The sequence below is a fragment of the Gossypium hirsutum genome, chromosome D06 (assembly GCF_007990345.1).
Source record: "Gossypium hirsutum isolate 1008001.06 chromosome D06, Gossypium_hirsutum_v2.1, whole genome shotgun sequence".
Classification (NCBI taxonomy): domain Eukaryota; kingdom Viridiplantae; phylum Streptophyta; class Magnoliopsida; order Malvales; family Malvaceae; genus Gossypium; species Gossypium hirsutum.
In genome coordinates this window covers 47,086,682-47,107,691 of record NC_053442.1, presented here as the reverse complement: position 1 = coordinate 47,107,691, position 21,010 = coordinate 47,086,682, and the positions used below count along the sequence as shown (strand labels likewise).

The window sequence follows — 21,010 nt, the reverse complement described above, 5'->3', positions numbered from 1 at the left end:
GTCTGATGTAAATTTTAAATATTTTATAATATTAAACTTTTGTGCTAAGAATTGTAAGTATATAAATAATAAGTATGTTTTAGAATGGTTATACGCCAGATGTAAAATTTTTGCTAAGTGTATATGTGTTGTAACCTCTGATATCTGATTTTGGTGATCCGTGTAGAGTAGAGGATGTTACATATATGGTAGGCAATTAATGAGACGATATGCCTATGTCATATCCTTAGCTCAAAACTCTCTACCCAATCCATCATTAGATATCATACATCAAACTTTCTCCAGCAACATTTGATTCATGCATTTTGCCACCCCATTTTGTTGTGGTATAGATTTGACAGTGAAGTGTCTAATGATGCCCTCATCTTCACTATTTTATGCAAATGGATCACTTCTATACTTTCCACCATTTTCTATGCGAAAGTGGTTGATCCTTTTACCTGTTTGAGTTTCCATCATCTTTTTCCAGTTAAGAAAATCTCTTAACGCTTCACTAAGAGATACATTAACCTTTCTATAAAGTAGAGTAGTTTCGAGGAACTCAAACTCCTCAGGAAGTGACCTCAACAACATTAAAGCTAAATCTTCATCTTTCAAAGTCTCATCCACATGTGATAATTCATAGTGGTAGTCGGAATACAAGTGAAGCGAAACAACCTTTTTTCCATATGGAGCTTATTTTGACTATTTTTCTTCAAAAAACTTTCTTCTAATGCCGACCACAAGTTATTTACAAAAGTCTCCTCTGAGAAAGCATACCTTTGCTCTCAAAAAAGGCACGGTTGAATTGTACCACATGCCAAACGATTAATAATCTTCCAATCTTTCTCCTCCGCATCATCTGGTTTTCTTTCAACAATGGTAATGTGTAGACCTTGCTAAAAGAGAATATCTACAACCTTACTTTGCCACATAATGAAATTGCCCGTGCCATTGAAGATTCCACTACCAGTCTCATCCATATAAATGATGTTGGAGTTGTTGATGTGGATCCTCTTGGATTGTTCACCATTTCAGTCATAATCTTTCAATATGCTAAAGGAAATATTTTTTGATGTGGATGATCAGTTTAAATTGCAACCACAAAACATATTTTGAATAACCTTCGACTCTAATACCACTTGTTGTGTGAATAGGATAAAAAAGAGTAAATTATTGTACTAGAAAATCACACTAACTTTAATTGTCATGAACGATTGGAAGCGTCATAAATTGTCCCAATTAAAACCCAACCTATTATATAGAATCTCCCTGCAATGTAATTTAATAGCACACTATATCACTACAATTATATCCTTCAAAATATTGAAAAATAAATAAAAATAATAAAGAACACCAAAAATTTAACGATGTTTTGTAAATTACGCCTACGTCTTCAGATACTACCAAATGTATTTCACTGCAAATAAGAAGAAGAGAAAATTTCCTTATGAAGAAAATAACAAATTTTGGGATGATTTAAAGGTGGAGAAATGATAAGTGTCAAAAATAACATATGTTAATATCATTCTTAATGCACTTTTGAGTTATTAATCAATGAAAAATGGTGAATTTTATGCTCCTAATCCTTTAAATCCATGTTTCTATACTTAGGAGAGCATTTGGGAGCAAATCGAGTGAAAACGAAACAAAAATCAGACAATTGGAGAAGATTTCAAGAGCCACACGGGCTGGACACATGTTTGTCTGAGCCATACGGGTTGACACATGACAATGTGCTAGACCGTGTGGATTTCGCGATTCACACTCTTGACATGCAAAAAAATGCAAATTTTAGGTTTTTTGAGCATTTCAAGACCAATAAATACCAAATACAAGAAGAGGAAAGAGATCCGTTAGAGAATTTTGAAGGAAACAACTTGAAAAACACCATTGAAGCTAACTCGGAAGCAGATTTTCATCAAGATTGAAGTTCTCTTTTATTTCTTGTGGTTATACTGACTTTGAGATGTTTATATTCGCGATTATGAACTAATTTTCTAAATACCTAGGGGAGATGAACCCTATGATGAATTCTATCTTTTGATTTCTGTTTTACACAATAAATACTTGAATCTTCTTCTCAGTTATGTGTGCTTAATTCTTTATTTAATATTTCCATACTATTATTTCATATTTAATGTGCTTAATTCAAAGGAGGAATAGACCTTGTTTAAGAGTAGATATAACATAATTGAGTGGAGTTGTATGCAATCCTAGAAGTAGAACAACATAAATCTACCAGATTATAATCAAATCTAATAGGGGAATTCATAAATTGAGTTAATGTGATAATAGGGGTTTTAATTAGAAAGAAATTTCATTAATCAACATAGAGTCAGTTGCTTTTAGTCTTGAAGAGAGATATTAGCATATTTAGGGATTTCTATGGATCAAGATATTAAGTGAATAAATTTTTTAATTCAGATTGATAATGACAGATGCAGTTTGGGTGGATTCTTTCCTGGGTATTGTTTCACTTCTTAATTATTATTCGATTATTTCCCTAATTTGTTCTTTGTCTAGTTCTTAGTTAATAATTTAGTTAATTTTAGTTTAATTCAATTACTTCAATTTTTTTGTTAAATAATAGAAAGACGGCAATTACTAGTACTTTTAGTCCTCGTGAGAACGATATCTTTGTTCATCATAGCTATACTATTTATCAATAAGTGCACCTACCTTTTTCGTATTTTTAGTTGGTTTCGTGGACATCAAGTGTTTTGTGCCATTGTCGGGGACTGAAATATTAAGAAAACTTTATTTATACTAATTTAGTAATTTTTTATTTTATTTGTTTTTAATTTAATTTTTATATTTTAATATATTCATTTCTTTGATTTTGACAAGTTCTTTTGGTTTATGACTAGAGAAAACCTGTTGGAACCAATAATTTTTTTTTTATAATGAGATTGAAAGAACTATTCGTATAAATCGTAAAAAAGGTTAGAGAAATAATGCAAAATCAACATAGGCGATCACGAGGAAAAGAATATTACTGTGGAGATGGGTGATAATCAAAATAATTAGCTACCTCCTGTAGGTCCTGCCCCTCGCTATATGTGTGATTATACTAAGCCCACTCTGATTGGAGTTGAATCGAGTATTGTTAGGCCAACTGTTAATGCAAACGCCTTTGAGATCAAACTAAACACAATTCATATGGTGCAACAATATGTTTAGTTTGATGGTTTCCAAGATGAAGATCCAAATGCTCATTTGGCTAACTTTTTGGAGATTTGTGACACTTTCAAGATCAATGGCATTACTGATGATGCCATACGCTTATCGTTGTTCCCATTCTCATTGAGGAGCAAGGCAAAATAGTGGTTAAGCTCTCTACCACGAGGTTCTATCACTATTTGGGCGTAGATGATTGAAAAGTTTTTGTTAAAATATTTTCCACCGGCTAACATAGGTAAGTTGAGGTATGATATCTCTTCTTTTGTTCAGTTTGATATTGAGACTTTTTATGATAAATGGAAGATATTCAAGGATTTGTTCAGAAGGTGTCCTCACCATGGATTACCTTTGTGGCTCCAAGTACAAACTCTTTACAATAGTTTGAACCCCTCGACTAGACAGAAGATTGATGCAGAGCTGGAAGAACTTTAAATAACAAAACACCTAAGGCAACTCAAGAATTTATTGAGGATATAGCACTAAATAATTATCAGTTGCAATTTACCAGAGTAAAACCTGTCAAGGCAGCCAGAGTTTTTGATATTGATGCAATTTTTATGCTAACTAATCAGGTTGAAGCTCTTGGTAAGAAAATTAATGGTTTAAATTTGTCTAAACAGGTGAATCTGGTGATTTAGTACGATACGAATGAAGCAGGGATGGTTAATTCAGAATATTCACGCTTCAAGTCTAACATGGAGCATGAGCAAGTCAACTTTATGGGTAATAATTCTAGATCTCAAAATAATCCCTATAGCATTACGTATAATGCAGGTTGGAGGAACCATCTAAATTTCTCATGGAGTGGTCAAGGAAATCAAAGGTCATGACCCCTTCCAAGTTTTCAACAATCTTATCAGTTAGAAAATAACCAAACCTTGAAGAGATGTTAGCCAAATTTATTTCGGTGTCGGAAACTTAATTTCAAAACACTGAGACAGCTTTGAAAAATTAGCAAGCATCAATTCATGGGCTCGAAAATTAGATTTAGCAACTTGCTAAACTAGTTTCGAAAAAACAACAATGGAGCTTACATAATAACACTGAGCCCAACTCAAAAGAGCATATGAAGGCAGTTACATTGAAGAATGGAAAGGAGTTTTCTGAACCCGAAAAGAAGCTGAAATAAGAAACTGATGAGAAAGATGATCGAGTGGCAAAAACTGAAAAAATTTAAACATCGGTACTTAAAGAATACAAACCACCAATACTATACCCAGCAAAGTTGAAGAAAGACTGCATGGATAAATAATTTGGTAGATTTCTTGAACTTTTTAAACAATTACATATTAACTTACCTTTTTTTGAAGCTCTTTCGTAGATACCCACATATGTAAAATTTTTAAAGGAGCTTATAACAAATAAAAGAAAGTTTGACGAGCTATCCACTGTGGAACTCAATGGGGAGTGTTTAGCCATTCTCCAAAATAAACTGTCTACCAAGCTATAAGATCTAGGAAGTTTTACTATTCCTTGTTTTATTGGTAGTTTTAACATTGAAAAAGCATTGGCTTTTTTGGGTGCTAGTATTAACTATAAAATGTTGAAGCAACTTGGTCTTGGGGAACCAAAACCCACTAGGATGAGTATTCAATTAGCTGATAGATTTGTTAAATATCCTAGGGGTATTACTGAAGATGTACTTGTTAATGTAGATAAATTCATATTCGCTATTGATTTTGTTATACTTGTCATGAATGAAGACGTTAAGTTGCCTTTAATTTTATGTCTACCCTTTTTAGCCACTGTTAGAGCTATTATTGATATGGGTAATGATAAACTTGTGCTTAGGGTGGGTGATGATGAGATCATTTTTCAAATTTATGATGTCATGCGATTTTCTAGAGAGCAAGATGATTCTTGTTATTTTATTGATTATATTGATCATGCAATTCAGGATTCTTTGTAAGAAATTATTCATAAGGACATATTGGAACTGTGTCTTGTTCAATGAGAGGAGGTTGATAGAGATAATGCTGTGATAAATATGATGGGAATTGATCTAGATACTAATGAGTCTCCACTGAGACAAAAAAAATTATGAGACCATTAAGGTAAGTAAAGAACTGAAATTGAAGCCCTCTATTGAAGAACCACCCAAGTTGGAACTGAAACAATTGCCAAATCATTTGGAGTATGCATTCCTTGGAAACGATTCTACATTATCGGTGATTATTGTTTCGAATTTAAAGCGGAATGAGAAAAAAGAGTTACTGCAAGTGTTAAAGGAACACAAAATAGCTATAACCTAGAAAATTTCAAACATTAAAGGGATCAGTCCTTCTTTTTTCACCCATAAAATTTTAATGGAAGATGAGTATAAGCCATGTGTGCAAGCTCAAAGGAGGTTAAATCCCAACATGAAGAAAGTTGTCAAGGCTAAGGTAATTAAACTTCTAGATGCTGGAGTTATTTATCCTATTTTTGATAGTATTTGGGTTAGTCCTGTGCAAGTTGTTCCTAAAAAGGGAGACATGACTACTGTGGCTAATGATAAGAATAAGTTGATTCCAATAAGAATAGTCACGGGATGCAGAGTTTGTATTGATTATAGGAAGTTAAACGATGCTACAAGGAAAGACCATTTTCCTCTACCATTTATGGATCAAATGTTGGAGAGATTTACCAAAGAATGCCTTTTGGATTATGTAATGCTACTTCCAAATTCTAATAGCTCTGGAGGATCAAAAGAAAACGACATTTACATGTCCATATGGTATGTTTGCTTACCAAAGAATGCCTTTTGGATTATGTAATGCTCTTGCTACTTTTCAGCGTTTCATGTTAGCCATCTTTGATGAACTCGTAAAAGATATTATGGAGGTATTTACGAATGACTTCTCGATATTTGATAATTCTTTTCATCATTGCCTTAATAATTCAAAACGTGTTTTGATGAGATGTGAGGAAAAGAACATTGTGCTTAATTGGGAAAAATGTCACTTCGTGGTTCAAGAAGGGATTGTTTTGGGCCATAAAATTTCTAGTAAAGGGATTGAGGTTGATAAAGAAAAATTTGAAACCTTCAAAAAGTTACCCTCTAATTTAGTTAAGGCTATTAGAAGTTTCTTAGGACATGTTGGGTTCTATAGAAGATTTATCAAAGATTTTTCTGAAATGGCTAAGCTGTTAACTAATTTGCTAGAAAAAGATGTGCCATTTAATTTCAGTCAAGAATGTTTAGATGCGTTTAATGTTCTTAAGAAAAAAATTAATTAATGCCTCGATTATGATCGCACCTGATGGGAATTTACCTTTTGAACTAATATGTACTGCGAGTGATTTTGCAGTAGGTGCAGTTTTTGGACAACGAAGAGACTAGCATTTTCAGCCGATTTATTGTGTTAGCAAGACTTTGACAGACGCACAAGAGAATTACACCACTACCGAAAAAGAATTGCTAGCTGTGGTTTTTGTATTCAATAAATTTAGACCTTATTTAATACTGTCTAAAATTGTTGTGTACACTAACCACTCTGCTCTTCGCTACCTTTTGACAAAATTGGATGCAAAACCTCGACTTCTAAGGTAGATTTTATTATTGCAGGAATTCAATTTGAAAATTACAGATAAGAAAGGGGTTGAAAATCTTGCAACAGACCACCTCTTGAGGCTCAAGAATCCTCATCTTGAGCACCTTAATGAGAAGGAGATAAATGACTCATTTCTTGAAGAACGACTCTTTGCGGTAACCGATTCTGAAGGCCCTTGGTTTGTAAATTTCACGAATTATTTGGTTGCTAACATTTTGCCAAAAGGGTTGACTCATCATAAAAAAACAATTCTTTACTGATGTGAAAAACTATTTTTGGGAGGATCTTTTTCTTTTTTTTTTTGTGTGTGTGCAGATCAGGTAATTTGAAGGTGTGTTTTGAAACCAGAAGCGAATAAAATTTTGGACCATTGCCATTTTGGACCGACAAGAGGACATTACGGTGGGATTAGGATAGCACATAAAGCACTTGAATTAGGTTTTTATTGGCCCACGCTATTCAAAGATGCTAACAGGTATGTTGCTTATTATGATAGATTCTAGAGAACAAGTAATATTTCCAAACCTGATGAAATGCCTCAAACTTACATGCTTTCTTGTGAAATATTTTACATTTAGGGTATTGATTTCATGGGACTGTTTCTTAGTTTTTATGGTAATAAATACATATTGGTAGCGATCGATTATGTATCAAAATGGGTTCAAGCACAAGCTTTACAAACTAATGATGTTGGGGTGGTCATTAGATTTATTAAGAAACTGTTCACTCGTTATGGAACACCTCAAGCAATCATTTGCGATAAGGGTACACATTTCTGTAACACTCAATTTTATAAGATTCTTAAGAAATACGATATATTATAGAACAGCTACCCCTTATCATCCTCAAGCTAGTGGGCAAGTTGAAGTGTTGAACCGCGAATTGAAACGCATCCTAAAAAAAACTATAGAGACAAATAGGAAGGATTGGGCTTTAAAATTAGACGATGCTTTTTGGGCTTATGGGACTGCGTAGAAAACACCCATAGGAACATCCCCCTACAAACTTGTTCATGGGAAGAGCTGTCACTTACCACTAGAACTCGAACATAAAGCATTTTGGGCAATAAAATCTCTAAATTTCGATCCTAAACTTGCAGATGATAAGAGACTGTTGCAACTAAATGAGTTTGATGAATGGCGAGCAAATGCTTACAATAACTCAAAATTATACGAAGAAGCAACAAAAAAATGCTACGATGCTCATTTAAAGCAGCCCAAACAATTCACAATTCACAGTTGGAGATTGAGTGCTTTTATATAATTCAAGGCTCGAATTGTTTCTAGGAAAGCTAAAATCGAGATGGTCAGGTCCTTACGTGGTAAAAATTATTTTTCCCTACGGTACAATAGAGGAGCCCTGGCTCCAAAATTCGAATCAGTCATGAGCGAAAAGGGAAAGTTAATTATTTCTTGTGGTTATACTGAATTTAAGATGTTTTTATTCGCGATTATGAACTAATTTTCTAAATACCTATGGGAGATGAACCCTATGATAAATTTTTTCTTTTGATTTCTGTTTTACACAATAAATACTTGAATCTTGTTCTCAGCTATGTGTGCTTAATTCTTGATTTAATATTTTTGGCTTATTATTTCATATTTGATGTGCTTAATTTAAAGGAGGAATAGACCCTATTTAAGAGTAAATCTAGCATAATTGAGTGGAGTTGCATGCAATTCTGGAAATAGGACAACATAAATCTACCAGATTAGAGTCAAATATAATGGGGGAATTCATAGATCGAGTTAATGCGATAATAGGGGTTTTAATTAGAAAGAAATTTCAATTAATCAACCTAGAGTCAGTTGCTTTTAGTCTTGAAGAGAGATATTAGCATAATTTAGGGATTTCTACAGATCAAGATATTAAGTGAATAAATTGTTTAATTCAAATTGATAATGACTAACGCGGTCTAGGTGGATTATTTCCTGAGTATTGTTTCACATCTTGGTTATTATTCGGTTATTTCGATGATTTGTTCTTTATTGAGTTCTTATTTAATTAATTTAGTTAATTTTAGTTTAACTCAATCACTTCAATTTGTCGATTAAATAATAGAAAGACGGTTAATTACTAGTACTTTTAGTCCTCGTGGGAACAATATCTTTGCTCACCATAACTATACTATTTATCGATAGGTGCATTTGCCTTAGTCGTATTTTTAGTTGGTTTCGTGGACATCAAGAAGCAACCCCTATTTAAAATAATAAACTCTCCACAATCTTATATTTTTTAGATATGTGATTGTGTTATTTCAACAAAATTCATATATATATATATATGCATGAAAAGTAGAATTCTAAATTATTAAAACCCGAAAAGTGTGAGATACCTAAGAAAAGCATTGCGCCAATCAGGATAGTGCTGCATCCTGGTCCAGAGATCTACCACTGAAATTCCACATTCTCCAGCAGTTTCAACACATGCCTTGGCAAAAGCCCCCGCAGCTTCATTTGTCCTCTCCGGCAAACCCAATGGATTCTCAACGTAAGGATGTCTAGGGTTTAACACCAGTTTAAGCATGTATAATAGAGATCATAAGGCGCAATGGAATGTAAAAGGCCAAAGTAAATAGAAAATGTTGAACAATACCTAATGCGTTGAACTTCATCAATTGGAGGAGGTGTAATTAGGAGAATCAAAGTACTTGGCCACCGCTTCTGAGACCAGAAAATAGAAGAGCACAGTCTATGAGCAGGACCAGCAAATAATATATATAAAATATATATTTATATACTATATATTATATGAAATCCATGATAACCTGCTGTATACCCTCATAATTTTGGCCTAGAAGGACGAAAAAGAAAATGTAAATACAAGAGATTATATAAACTGTTCCCACATAAATGATTTGCTGAGCAGCCATATGTTTGATTTAGAAAGCTAATCCGCTAAATAATCCAAGTACCTAACATTGAAAAAGAAACTAAAAACAAATGGAAAAAGGCTGTAATGCTTGATAAGTAAACTTACCTTCTTTCATAATCATTGAAAGCAAATTAAAATATTCAACTCTGGTGGCTTCCCATCATATAATCCTTTATATCAATGGCCCAACTTTACTTCTCGAGAGGCACAAAAGTGGAACCATAATCACAAAGGGCGTATGAATATTTTTCTCAACATAAACATTCTAGAAATATATGCATGCACACAAGAGACTTCCAATCCAACCAAGAGAAGGACCACTATAACTGCAACCCCATCTAATAGCCCTTATGCCCATGATATTAAGTATCTATTAAATTTAAAAACGTTTCCCTAAAGTGATCTTTGGATCTCCAGAAATTACTGCCTTTGTTTGACCGAACGAAGGTACCAATCCTAATTGAAATTTAGACTAGTAGCTGGGTATAGCCTATAGGCAGTAATTTAAAAGGAAATTAAACAAGGGATATTCATAATAGCCAAGTGGCGAACAAGAATAGCGACAACTGGGCCTTACCCACCCACCCTTCATCTCTTACTTTTTGGATATCCGGAGATCCAGTTTCCCAACCAAAATGCCTAAGGCTCACCATGCTTTCTACCAAATAATAAAGGGTGACATAAGCCATGTGCATTCCCAATATTAAAATCATATAAAAGAGAAGAAATATTCCATAGTATTTAGATTTCACAAAGTTAAAAGGGTGATGTATAAGTTTACGATAATATATAAAAAATTAAAATATATATCATCCCTTCAACCTTACTTATAGGGTTTTTAAATAATTTAAAAATAAAACACACACAAGAAAACAAAGGGTAGCACAATCCCACCGCCCAAATTCCAATCCTGGCTTGAAAATTCAGTAAACTAATACGATTAATATAATTTATCAAAAGAAATTTTGTTTATGATATTTATTCACGTATACTATTACTTTCTTTTACTAAGATTCATAAATAACTTATCAACGAAATATACTAGAAAACCTAGAATTAATATATATATGTATAAAATACATAATAATTAATAAACAAAGAAGTGCTTCAAGCAATAATCGCCAAAATTATACAGGCTATAACTTCCTTTTCTGAAAGTATGTCTAAAAAGTTGTTTAGAAAATCATATTTTAAAATGTATGTTCAGGTGTGTGCATTCTAAACAAATAATAATAATAAAAGAGGTTGAACTATTTTTTAAAGTAACCGATCGAGTTTTAATTTGATCGGTATTGTTGTTATTGCAATAAGAAGAACGTGAATTCAAACACGTAAATGTAGACATGCTTAAACATAATTTTTCTCCAATTTAAAGGTTAAGAGTTTTAATAGAAGTAATCATTATATATATATAATATCATTTTCAAGTAAAAAAATGCATATTTTGATAAATAAATTTATGAATTGTAATATAATTTTGTATTATTACTAGATGAGGTTACTTTTAAAATAAAATAAAATTCACGAGTGAGTTAAAATATTACCCACATCTCATTTATTTATTTATTTATTTATCTATCATTTTTAAAATAATTATTTGATGAGATTTTTTAAATTTCATTAAAGATGTATAAAATAATTATCTTTTTTTTTTGTGGAACTTGTTAATTTATATATCTGTTGACCTAAATATATATAAAGCAATTATCATTGTTGAAACCATTTTTGAAAAAAAGATAGAGTTGACTAAAAAATGTAAATTGGAGTCGCCACCGATCCTTTATTGAGGTGTAATTAGATCACCTTAAAAAAATAATTTTGGTCTACGAGTTTTTGAAAAAAAACGGCTTCGGGAGTCAGTTACGTACGAGAAATGATTAGCACCCCCATAACGCCCAAAATTGCTACCTAATTGATTATTTAATGTCTTAAGTTCAAATATCAAAAAAAAAATTTAAGCGATTCCCCTTTTAAAAATCTTTATTGAAATTTTTTATTTTGAAAATTAAAAATTTGGTCATCTTGCTTCAATGAAAAAATCGAAACCCCGTAAGTTAGGGTACGATTCTTTGAAGTTCCTATGACAACAAGAATTTGCCTTTATTAAAAAACCTCGTCTCAAGATAGTAAAATGTCATATCCAATGAGTTAGGACACCACGTTTTGAATCCTCGAGATAAGCTTTAATTTTGGAATATTTACATTTAAATTGAAAAAGGGATATTCGGTTACTTAAATTCAACAAGGAGAATTGAAGCCTAGCAAGTTAGGGCACAATCCTCTTGAGAATTTGGATACCGAGTATTTAAAAATTTATGGATAAAATGATTTCAATATTTAAACCAAATGCAACCTTTTAAACGAAATAAAATGCGAGTGAATGATAATGTACAATGTAAAGGATAATTTGTAAATAACATACACTAGTGAGTAACAAATAATCAATAAATAAATACAAACAAGCATAGCAACAATAATCTCAGTCATACATTATGCCAATATCAATATCAACATTCAAAAATTTAATGAATTAATAATCAAATTTAAAAGATACACTAAAAGAAAAATTAATAGCAAGAGGAGAAATCATAATCAATAAATTATACCTTAAAACAAATAATATATACATATATGTAAGTTTGAAATAAATTGAAAATATAGTTAAAAATGAATACTACATAAAATAATGGTATCTAAAAGCATTTTTAAGTAAATATTATAAGGAGAAAAATCAAAGTACATAACATAATATACATATATTAATTTTAAAAACTAATACATACGGAGTGAAAACTTAATATAAATAATACTATATGTAAAAGTTAAAATAAGCTAAATATATTAAAATAGGATTTTTTTTAAAGAAATAAGTTATATGAATGTATAAATAAAACTTTAAAGCATAGAAGTATATATAAATGCATTTTTTTAAAATGTATTATAAAATAAAACCATTAAAAATATTGGATTAAACGTAAAAATATAAAATTATACATTATGAAATTAAATAATAATATATGAAAATAATATAAAAAATTTAAAATACTAGTACATAATGGAATAAAATAATGTATATAAAGAGTTAAATAAATTAATATATATAAAAATAATAATAATAATAGTATTAATAGCAATAATAATAACAATATTAAACAATTAATGAAAAAAACACAAATAACAAAAAAATATTAAATTGTAACTAAAACAGAATTACCAAGAAACAAATGAAATTAAAAACAAAAAAGAAGGATCAAAACGCAATATGCGGATTACATGAGGGCCAAGTAGGGAATATTCCCTCCCCACAAAACGCAGCACTTTGGCACGGACTAAATTGAATCAAAAATCAAATGCACGATTAAATTTAAAAGGAAAAAAAACAACAAAAAAAAAACAAATCGAAATGTGTCTGAAAGGAGGAGGGGTCGTATGCACAAATAACCCAAATGACAGAAACTCGCAGATCTTTCCCTGAGTTGGGTCACCGCGCGGATCATGGCCACTAAACGGCGTTGTTTTGATATTAGGAACCCTAGTTCAAAACAGCGTCGTATTGTAATGTTATTTAAACAAAAATTTCCTAAAAAAAACATTAGTAGCCCATTTTTTTTTAATAATGGCTGCTTCTTTTTCCTTTGCTAGGGTCTCGACCCTAGCCTCAACCGCTATTCTCATGCCCCTAAATCCCTATTCAAACTTCGATTGCGACGGAGCGACGGGGATTCGATGGCACCGATATAAGGTAAACCCTCGTCCCCTTTTTTGTGTGTGTTTCTTTTCTTAAACAATAAACAAGCATCAACCAAAATAATCGAAGAAACAAAAAAGAGAAAAAAAATCCAATCACCTTAAAAAAAGATGTAACAGCCCAAAATTGACCCTAGTCGAGAAGTGGTTTCGGGACCACAAAACCGAGTCATAAAAATAATTAATTTCCATATTCTATGCTTATTATGTGTGTACATGAGTATGTGGAAGTTTCATTCTCCAATTTTGCCAATTGCATGAGAAATTATTAAATAGGGATCGATATGAGACATGGTGAAAATATGATAGGCTAATTTAAAATGGTCTATTAATGCATGTTGTGAAAATGATGGGTTTGCATGTCAAATTACCCAAAATTTGAGCTAGTGGTTGGCCATGCTATGGGTGGAAACATGTTGGGAACATGTTGGCCTAGTGAGGTATGTAGGAAAAAAATAAAATAAGGAGTATGGGTAATAAAGAAAGGAAAAACAAAAAAATGAGTGGTTGTTTCCCCCCCCATTGCCGTGAGCTAAAGAAAGGAAAAGAAAAACTTGTTCATCCTTTTTCATCCTCTTTTGACCGAAAATTCTAAGGGAGGAGGAAGGAGTTCTTGCTTCATGTTTGGTTTGGAAGAGAATTAGGAGGAAGTTTGGCCATGCATGTAACTAGATTGAGGTATGTTTGATATTATTCTTTGAGATTCATGTATATTTTAAGTTGTAAGTTTGAAATCTACCTAGCCATGGTTCAAACTTTGTTAAATGATGGAGATGATATTCGGCCATGCATGTTACATTCTTGGTTGGTATTTTGATGTTTGATGTTGTGGTGATGAGGCATGAAGATGAGTTAAGATTCGGCCTAGGTGGAGTTTGTGTTAATGCCATTGCATGCTAAATATGAAGCTTGTTAATGATGCATGTGATGGTGGATTGATGATTCTTGAATCTCTTTTTTTTAGCATTTTTGAGTGAGCACATATGTGCATTGGTTGCTAGATGGGGAAGAATCGGCTAGCAAGTTGTGTGCTAAGGCCGAATATAATTTTTGTAGGTTAATGAGTAATGCATGTGCTAAATTGATGGAAAGGGAGAGGATGCTTTACTAGTGTATAAATGATATAAAGATTTTAGAAATTATTTTTGGTTAGGTGTATGTATGATTAGGTATATTCGGCCATATGAGTAAATATATAGATGATGTTAAATTTGATTATGTATAATGGGCCATATAGGGTACACATTGTGATATTAACTTTGATTCTCTATAATTGATCAAGTGGGTGATTAGTAAGGGTGATTGCCGAATATACTAACATACATATGCATGTGTAATTGGATTGTAAATAATTAGCAAGGCGGTTAAACTAGTTGATTTATTGATTAAGCTCAAGGAGTTAAAGGAGGAGAATCGAGCAAAGGCAAAGAAAAGATCATCGAGTAGCCGAGTTGGAACCATCTTACCCAACACAAGTAAGTCATTAAGCATATCTTTGGTATTGATTTAAAGGATCGTAATACCTATACCATTGTGTTTAATGAGATGAAATGTATACAAATGTATATGTAAGTAGAGATGAAATTTGTCGAATGTAAAAAGGAAGTGAAGCCTATTGAGTGGCTGGTTTTCGGCACTAAGTGTGCGGGCAATAAGTGTTCACGGTCATGAGATTGGCACTAAGTGTGCGGGTTTAAATTGTACAGCACTAAGTGTCCGAGTTTAAAGTACATGGCACTAAGTGTGCGTGGTTGATTATTAAGCACTATGTGTGCGAACCCAATATATATTTTCTATAAATTATTTACATTAAGGGTGCGAACTTACCGAGTCGATTTTGGACAGCGGGAAAGGTAAGTGTGCGAACTTGAAATGCATGGCACTAAGTGTGTGAGTTTAAAGTGCATGGCACTAAGTGTGCGCGGTTGATTATTAAGCACTATGTGTGCGAACCCAATATATATTTTCTATAAATTATTTACATGAAGGGTGCGACTTTACCGAGTCAATTTTGGACAGCGGAAAAGGTAAGTACCTTGAGTTCATGGCTAATAGGCGCTATGTTTATATTTGGAGTTGAGCTTGGTAAGTTTTGAACCTATGTGACGATTATAGTTGAAGTCACGTACATAAGGTTCATTGTGGAATAGGTGAAAGTTCGTTTAATTGTATGATTATAACGAAAATAAAATGATGTATGAAAGGCCAATGTAGGACTTGGTATGAGATTGAACCATAGGGTTTAAGGAACTATGGTATAGTTTGGTATGGATGGAGTACTTAACCTCATTTCATTGTTTCCTGTTGTGATAATTTTATTAATGGATGGTTGTGGAATGCTTATGGCTTACTGAGTTATATACTCATTCGGTGTTTGCTTGTCACCTATTCTAGGTTTCTTGGACTCGTCTCTTTTTGTGTGATCGTGCCGTCGTCGAAGTCATCACACCGGCTAGCAACCTTTGGTATTTTCTTCTTAGTTGGTCTAAGAGAACATTTCGGCATGTATAGGCTAATATGTTTTGTTGAAATTTGGTATGTAAACTTTTAGCCATGCGAAAATGGCATAATGTTCGGTTGAATTTGGTTCTAATGTTGGGTCGTAAGTCTTGGTAATACGATTTTTATGCCATATGTCATGGTTGATTATTTTGGTGTTAAAATTCATGATATGGCAATAGTGTAGTAGGGGATGTTTGACAATGATTAGCCTTTGGCATGGCTAGTCATGATCATAATTTGTGATATGTATGACGAATCATTAGTTAGATCAAGGAGAAATCACGAAATGGGCATAGTTGCTTTCATAACAGATGCTGGCAGCAGCAGTGACGTGAGATTGAAAAATCACTAAAAATAGTAGGAGTGGGATTAATTGATGGATAAATTATGTATTCGAAGATCGATGAGTCTACTTTCATATAGAAGCAACGAAAAGATCATATGGACAGTATGTTAAGAGATATTCAGGTTCTCGTGAGACAGGGCCAAAACGGTTTCTGGATTCCCTGTTCCGACTTTGGAAATTCATTATAAATTAACCAGAGACAATTAGGAGTCATACCATATATGGATAGATTCCTCTCTGAGTCTAGTTTCTATAGAAACAAACAGCATCAGTATTGAAGCTCTGTGCAGGGAGATATCCAGGTCGTAATGCGCAAAGGTCAGTGTAGTCGATCCCTGTAACATGGGAGACTTTGACTAATAAACTGCACTATTTGGCCTGACCAAAAATTCTAGAAAAAAATATGTAGATGGGCATATGAGTCTAGTTTCAGGGAAAAATCACGAAACTGATTTTCGAGTTGTGAAACTCAAGATATGATTTTTAAAGCGACTAGTACGCAGATTGGCAGTGTCTGAGAAATATTTTTATAAAGGGTTTAAAGTCTGCTAACACCTCGTGTTCGACTCCGGTGTCGGTCTCGGGTTCGGGGTGTTACATTTGATTGGTATCAGAGCTATGGTTTAGTCGGTTCTAGGACTACCATAGCACGTATGAGTCTAGCTATACATGCCGAATGTTAATGTTTAACTGTGTGATGACTTCTGACGGTTAAAATTTATGTTTTGATTAGTAAATGGATCCCGGTGTAGAGAGAACCTTGGCGGATGACATTGAAAGTGTAGCGACTGCTCCTGCACAAGGGACACCGCCTGTTGAACCTCAGTCATCTGCGAATAATCAAGGTGAGGGGGCTAAACAAGCCTTCTTTACCATGATGAATGAGTGGGTCGCGCAGTATGCCCGAACCAATCCGGCTGTCCAACAATTCCCGAATTTGAATAATCCACCCCCGGAGCCAGTAATGCCATCAGTTACTGATCCTGTGAGGCTGAGTAAGCCACCTGTAGACTTGATTAGGAAGCGCGGGGCTGAGGAGTTCAGGGCCATAGTTACTGATGATGCTGAAAGGGCCGAGTTCTGGCTTGATAATACCATTCGGGTGTTTGATGAACTGTCATGCACACCCGATGAATGTCTAAAGTGTGCTTTATCCTTGTTGCGGGACTCAGCCTACTATTGGTGGAGGACCCTGATTTCCATAGTCCCAAACGAACGAGTAACTTGGGACTTCTTTCAGACGGAATTTCGAAAGAAATATATTAGTCAACGGTTCATTGATCAAAAGCGTAAGGAATTCTTGGAACTCAAGCAAGGCCGTATGACAGTATCTGAATACGAACATGAATTCGTAAGACTCAGTAGGTATGCCCGGGAGTATGTAGCTGATGAGGTTGCTATGTGCAAAAGATTCGAAGAAGGATTGAATGAAGATTTAAAGCTACTAATGGGTATTTTGGAAATAAAAGAATTCGTAACACTAGTCGAACGAGCCTGCAAGGCGGAAGAACTTGGAAAGGAGAAGAAGAAGGCTGAATTTGAAGCTAGAGACTATCGTAAAAGATCGACGGGTAAAGCTCCGTTCTCAGCCGTAAAGAAGTTCAGGGAGGACACTAATAAGTCGAGGACGACTGCGGGAATTTCCATCAGAGCAAGACCATCGACGGACTCCCGAGCTACTTCGGTAGCTAGTGTGGGCAATAATCGTCTAGAGAAACCTGAATGTCCCCAATGTGGAAGACGACACATAGGTGAATGTTGGGGTAAGTCTATTAACAGGGCCTGTTACGGATGCGGTTCGAAGGACCACTTCATTAGAGATTGCACGGAGCTTGATGAGAAGAATAAGATTCAAGGTGCAAGACCTAGTGGAGTGACAACTAGAGGTAGACCACCGAGAATTTTAGGAGGTAGGGGTGGTAGTCAGAGAGGGGCCTCTGATACGGCTGTTCGAGCCGAGAACCGCACTCCTGCTAGAGCATATGCCATCCGCGCACGAGAGGAGGCATCCTCCCCTGACGTCATCACTGGTACCTTCACTCTCTTTGATACTAATGTGATTGCATTGATTGACCCTGGCTCTACTCATTCATATGTATGTGAAACCTTAGCATCCAGTAAGACTCTACCTGTTGAGTCTACTGAGTTCGTAATTCGGGTGTCAAATCCCTTGGGTCGTTACGTGCTTGTCGACAAAGTGTGTAAGAGATGTCCCCTAGTAATTCGAGGTTCTTGTTTTCCGGCGGACTTGATGCTTTTACCGTTTGATGAATTTGATGTTATTCTTGGTTTGGATTGGCTGACCGCGCATGATGCGGTTGTGAATTGCAAAAGCAAGACTATTGATTTGAGGTGCGCAAATAACGAGGTAATCCGAGTTGAGTCTACGGATTTGAAGGGGTTGCCAGCTGTAATATCAGCAATGTTGGCCCAGAAATATGTAAGAAAAGGGTGCGAAGCATACCTTGCGTATGTACTTGATGATAAAGAATTAGAAAAGAAACCCGAATCTGTGCGGGTGGTTTGTGAATACCCGGATGTTTTTCCTGAAGAATTACCGGGTTTACCACCTGTTCGGGAGGTAGAGTTTGGTATTGAGCTTGTACCTGGGACTACGCCGATTTCGATAGCTCCGTATCGTATGGCACCAACCGAGTTAAAAGAGTTAAAATCTCAGTTGCAAGAATTGACGGATAGAGGTTTTGCTCGACCAAGTTTCTCACCTTGGGGTGCACCAGTATTGTTCGTGAAAAAGAAGGACGGAACCATGAGGTTGTGCATTGACTATCGTCAACTGAATAAAGTGACGATAAAGAACAAATATCCGTTGCCGCACATCGATGATTTGTTCGACCAACAGAAGGGAGCCTCAGTGTTCTCAAAAATAGATTTGAGATCGGGCTATTATCAGTTGCGAATTCGAGATTCGGACATACCCAAAACTGCTTTCAGAACGAGGTACGGTCACTACGAGTTCTTAGTGATGCCGTTTGGGCTCACTAATGCCCCTGCAGTATTTATGGATTTGATGAATCGGATCTTCAGACCATATTTGGATCGGTTCGTAGTTGTGTTCATTGATGACATCTTGGTCTATTCAAGAGATGAGATCGAACATGCTGAACACTTGAGATTAGTGTTGCAAGTTTTGCGGGATAAGAAGTTATATGCTAAGTTCAGTAAGTGTGAGTTCTGGTTAAGAAAGGTTAGCTTCTTGGGTCATGTGGTATCCGCATCGGGTATTCGAGTTGACCCGAACAAAATCTCAGCCATACTTAACTGGAAACCTCCGAGAAATATTACTGAGGTTCGGAGCTTTTTGGGACTCGCTGGTTATTACCGACGATTTGTCAAAGGTTTCTCGATGATAGCCACACCAATGACGAAGCTACTTCAAAAGGATGCTAAGCTCGAATGGACGGAGAAATGTCAGAAAGGCTTCGATCAACTGAAAACTCATTTGACTGAAGCTCCAATTTTAGTGCAACCCGAATCAGGCAAAGAGTTTGTCATTTATAGTGACGCATCCCTACTCGGGTTGGGTTGCGTATTGATGCAAGAAGGCCGAGTTGTGGCCTATGCGTCGAGACAATTGAAGCCACACGAGAGAAATTATCCAACCCATGATCTCGAACTAGCCGTCATCTTATTCGCTTTGAAAATATGGCGACATTACTTGTTTGGCGAAAAGTGCCATGTATTTTCGGATCACAAAAGTCTCAAATATTTGATGACTCAAAGAGACTTAAATCTGCGACAAATACGTTGGCTTGAGTTGTTGAAAGATTACGAGCTTGTCATTGATTACCACCCGGGAAAGGCTAATGTGGTTGCAGACGCCTTAAGCCGGAAATCGCTGTTTGCTTTACGAGCGATGAATGTGCACTTGTCTGTTCTACCCAACAATGTGTTAGTAGCTGAATTAAAGGCCAAACCATCATTGATTCATCAAATTTGTGAAGCTCAGAAAGTCGACGATGAATCGGTTGCAAAACGGGCTGAATGTATTCCGAATATGGAATCCGAATTTCAAATTGATGATGACGATTGTTTGAGGTTCAGAAGTCGGTTGTGTGTTCCAAGAAATTCAGAACTCATTTCGATGATTCTGAACGAAGCTCATTGTAGCCGAATGTCAATTCACCCGGGGAGTACGAAAATGTACAACGATTTGAAACGACGGTTTTGGTGGCATGGTATGAAACGGGACATCTTCGACTTTGTTTCGAGATGTTTAATATGTCAACAAGTGAAAGCGGAACATCAAGTGCCTTCAGGATTACTTCAGCCGATCATGATACCCGAGTGGAAATGGGATCGAGTCACAATGGACTTTGTGTCCGGACTACCATTGTCAACAAGTAAGAAGGATGCGATTTGGGTTGTTGTTGATAGACTGACTAAGTCGGCTCACTTTATCCCCGTGCGTACGGATTTTTCATTGGATAAACTAGCCGAATTGTATGTTTCTCAGATTGTGAGATTACATGGAGTACCTATTTCTATCGTGTCGGATAGAGATCCGAGATTCACCTCGCGATTTTGGAAGAAATTGCAAGAAGCTTTGGGTACCAAGCTACATTTTAGCACCGCTTTTCATCCCCAAACCGATGGTCAATCCGAGCGGATAATTCAGATACTCGAGGATATGCTGAGATGCTGCATCCTTGAGTTTAGTGGTTCATGGGAACGGTATGTACCTTTGATTGAATTCGCTTACAACAATAGTTTTCAATCAAGTATTAAGATGGCACCTTACGAGGCTTTGTACGGTCGTAAATGCCGTACACCATTGTTTTGGACCGAGCTCGGTGAAAGTAAAATTTTCGGAGTTGATTTGATTAAA

At 35.0% G+C, this 21,010-nt stretch overlaps 1 non-coding gene and 1 pseudogene across 1 annotated transcript; both read right to left on the bottom strand.

The window, feature by feature from the left end:
* The window catches only part of LOC107900206 (GDSL esterase/lipase At5g45920-like), a 40,628-nt pseudogene that overhangs the window by 11,688 nt on the left and 7,930 nt on the right, over positions 1-21,010 (bottom strand).
* On the bottom strand, positions 3,400-3,506 carry LOC121218802 (small nucleolar RNA R71). The gene has a single exon (XR_005915279.1). It is a non-coding gene; the product is annotated as a small nucleolar RNA R71 (small nucleolar RNA).